The sequence below is a fragment of the Solanum tuberosum genome, unplaced genomic scaffold (assembly GCF_000226075.1).
Source record: "Solanum tuberosum cultivar DM 1-3 516 R44 unplaced genomic scaffold, SolTub_3.0 scf00135, whole genome shotgun sequence".
NCBI lineage: Eukaryota > Viridiplantae > Streptophyta > Magnoliopsida > Solanales > Solanaceae > Solanum > Solanum tuberosum.
In genome coordinates this window covers 817,953-821,600 of record NW_006239059.1, presented here as the reverse complement: position 1 = coordinate 821,600, position 3,648 = coordinate 817,953, and positions in this window count along the sequence as shown.

The window sequence follows — 3,648 nt, the reverse complement described above, 5'->3', positions numbered from 1 at the left end:
AAAATAAAAAGTAGCAGCAACACTATATATCCTTCACAAATCAAGAAGTACTTATGTCCATCACACAAAAAAAAAATTGTGGCACCATGTTTAGCTCAACCAAAATTGATAGCAACACCATATTAAGTATCAAAACAATCTTGACTTGGTCCAGGATTTGCTCTTCTAACCTGCAAGTGTACAATGCATTAGTTTTGTGTTTATAAAACAATATAATTGAGAGTCAAATCAAATTTTATGCCAAAAATTTACTGATAACTTTTCAGGAATTGATAAAGTATGAGGCATCCAAAAAGCTGAGTCATATGCACTTACTTCAGACTGCACATAATTTTTAAATTTACAGGTCCTTATATTAATGTCAGTCTTGTGACATAAGCTACAATTAACAAATATATTTTTTTTCATTTGCTGTTCTGCTTGATCCTGCCTCATCTTGCTCTCTACTCCTCAATTTCTGATTTCTTCCCCTCTTGTTATGTCTTACAAGTCTCAGAGGCAAAGGAGGAACCTTGTTTGATTTAGGCCACAATTGTGATTCATTTATCGAAAAGATGGTATTTTCATAAATTCTTTTATATGTATCAGCTTTGTAGCAATCATCAACATAATCAAGAACCATATCATTTTTAGCCCAAATAGCCGATATTGCATGTTTGCAAGGAATTTCTGTTATAGTCAATTTTCTACAACTACACTTTCTGTTTTGTAGGTCCACATCCCAATTGTCCGCAATCAATGCTTCAAGAATCTCATAATTCCACTGATTTGATTTTTTTGAAATAAACGTAGCTGTCGCAGAATCATTCTTGTGCAAGATACTCTTAATCTGTGGACAAATATCACCTAAATTTCATCTTTCTTCTTTCTCCCTATTAGCTTGGAATCTAGCCATAAAAATATATCTTAATTTCTCCAATAAAGTTATGATTGGCTTGTCTCGAGCATAAAGAATCATATTGTTAAAACATTCACACATATTATTCAACAAAACATCACATTTAGCACCGGTAGAAAAATGTGATTTAGACCATTCAGTTAGTGGTTTTTCATACAACAATGCAGCGGTTTCAACATCTAATTCATGCATCTTCTCCATGCAAATTTTAAAAAATTCCACAGTTGAAGCATTTGCAGCAGCCCGAAGAGAATTCTTGAGGGACAAAATTAAAAAAATCAGCTTTCCTAAAATAATTATGGAGGTGTCGCACACAAAATCTATGGTCAACATATGGCAAAATCTTGTTAAATGCTTTGACAAGACCTTTTTGTTTGTTCGACATAAAGGTCTAGCTTTCTTGTTCGTCAATCTCTAAGTCACCAGCCAAGTGGTTTAAAAACCATGATCACATCCCCTTGGTTTCCCTTTCAACAACGACATATGCTACTAGAAATATGTTATTGTTAGCATCTAGACCCACTGATGTCAATAATTGATTCCCATACATCGGTCCCTTCAACCAACACCTATCCACACCTACTATTCTGCGACATCCAATCTTGAAAGCCTATTTACAAGCAGCAAAACATAAGTAGACTCTTTGAAATCTGTATGGCTTATTAGGCATCTCATTATCAGTAAACTTCATATAAATTAAAGTGCCTGGATTTGTTTTGTCAATTTCATGAACATAGTTCCAAAGAATGGCAAATTGATCTTTTAAATTTCCATCAAGTAATGCAATTGTCTTTTTCATAGCCGTCCTAGCTTGAGTTAAAGTAACATGAGCTTTAAGCTCGACACTAACCGTATCTCTGAATTCAGACATCTTCCATCCCCTATTATGTTTAATTCTATCAAGATAGGTCCTTGCAATGAATGAAGAAGTTATCATCTTGTTATAATGGTGCCAAATTTTACAACTATGTGAGGGGCTATAAGTTTTTACCTAGAAGGTATTTTTCCTGTGCATTTTTTACGCCATTATTATCCAGCTGCAATCATTGTGTATGCATTTTGCTTTCATCCTTACTTTATCATTCTTTTTCCACTAAATGTACCTTCCTTGGCTTACCTCATTAGTTGCTACATCATTTTTGAACTCTTCTTTGCTTTCGAAAATACCCCTCTCTCTAAATAGAAAAAAATGCATTTACAAGAAAAAAATAACTTTTTCAAAAAGCCTTCGCCCGCCTATTCAACGGGGCTATTAGAGAAGCTGCTTCGTTCCTTGGAGAAGATTACTGGACCACCTTCTCCCGTATTACTACCTTGTTTTGTTGTGCCAAAAGGAACTAAAATATTCCAAAGTCAAAATTGGATTTTTCCCATCAGTCTTTGCATTGTACTTCGAAAAATCAAAAGTTTCGTCTGAATCACCATTCAAACTCTTATTGTCTTCAAAGTTCACACAATCAGGATCCCTATCTTCATATAACATCTTCTTTTGAATTTCATCAGTAATAAACTCTCTGACATCCTCAAAACTATGTTTATAGTGTCCTTGTTTATCAACCATCACCTCATCATTGGAGAATTCATTTTCAGAATCCTCAAAATCATCTCGCGAAGATAAGTTTTCCCTTTCAAACTCTTTGTCAATAGGTCCAACAACATCTTATTCTTTGGAATGCGACTAGTTTTGCAACCAAACTCAATTGGATAGTCTATTTCAATATAAGAGTCCAAATGCTAAAAATATAACTCCACTATTCTATCTTTGGGGATGAATTTTTTTTATGTTATTTGCTTCAACCTCCGTGGAGACTAATTGTTACCAAGCTTCCCACATTTATGCCAAAATATTATTGAATCATTCAAGTAGCCACATAATTCGACCATCTTCTTCAAGTTAGTAAGATTGAGATTCTTCAATTCAACATAATCAAAGTAGTCAATGATATCACCAACACACTGTTTGGCTGGTTGATATTTTATCGATCCTTTATGATAAACTTTGATACTAAAAAAAGACTCCTTGAACACAGAATCTGTAGTTAAAAGATTACATATTTAAGCCGATTAAGGCCACATTCTAGATGTTACAAAATATGTATATTTTGTACACCATAACTTCTAAATATTCTTGAATACACAAACCAAAAGGTAGATTTTCATATCACCAAAAAGAAAAAACGAATCTTATATAAAATGATTGGAAAAATAGTACTTAACAACTCTGCAAATTTTGAATACCAAATAGGCTGGCCTTTGGATTGCCTCGACTAAAAGCAAGATAAATTCTTACCATAATAGGGGCTCGATACCTTGGAGTTTCTTTTGATTAACATCGTTTAACAGTGGAAAAACTTGTGTCGATTGATTTTACAAGAAAAGGGGTTTTTTGTTGGAAAGGCGGGAGTTTTCATCCTTTGGAACTGATCCAAGAAGATAGAGGTTTTGTTTAAGATTTTTGTATGTCACGTGAGTTGCACATCTCTGTTAAATTTGACAACAAATTTTTGTGTCGTTAGGGTTTTAGGGTGAAAGACTAAATTGGCAAGTTTTTAACATAGATAAAAGACATTTTCCATAAGCTGCATATATGAGGGACCAAATCAATCTAAGTCCATACATTAAGGACTATTTTGATCATTTTCTCAAAAAAAAAAAATTATAGCAAACTAGATATTCCTTCCTAAAAGAAGATAATAATTGAGTGTCAATATAAGTAAAAGATATCCAAGAATAGAATATATATATATATA